Source organism: Penaeus monodon, chromosome 22, assembly GCF_015228065.2.
Source record: "Penaeus monodon isolate SGIC_2016 chromosome 22, NSTDA_Pmon_1, whole genome shotgun sequence".
NCBI lineage: Eukaryota > Metazoa > Arthropoda > Malacostraca > Decapoda > Penaeidae > Penaeus > Penaeus monodon.
In genome coordinates, this window is record NC_051407.1 from 37,633,363 (window position 1) to 37,633,589 (window position 227).

At 38.8% G+C, this 227-nt stretch overlaps 1 protein-coding gene across 1 annotated transcript in view; it reads right to left on the reverse strand.

The window, feature by feature from the left end:
- The window catches only part of LOC119587614, a 7,793-nt gene that overhangs the window by 1,760 nt on the left and 5,806 nt on the right, over positions 1-227 (reverse strand). The gene's annotated exons all lie outside the window — the stretch shown is intronic.

Genomic DNA, 227 nt, shown 5'->3' on the forward strand with positions numbered 1-227 from the left:
AAGCTGTGACTCAGAGGGTATGAAGATATCCCAACTTAATCTCAAAAGGGACAAATAAAGCAATAAAAAGATATAAAACACAAATGGAGCAATCGGTGTCTTAGAAAACCGAAACGGAATGGGATGGTCATGTTGCAAGAATGGCAAACTTTAAATGCACAAAGAAAGTTAGAAAACGGGCATCCTCAGGCGGAACTGGAGTAAATGAAAGACAAAGAAAGATAGCG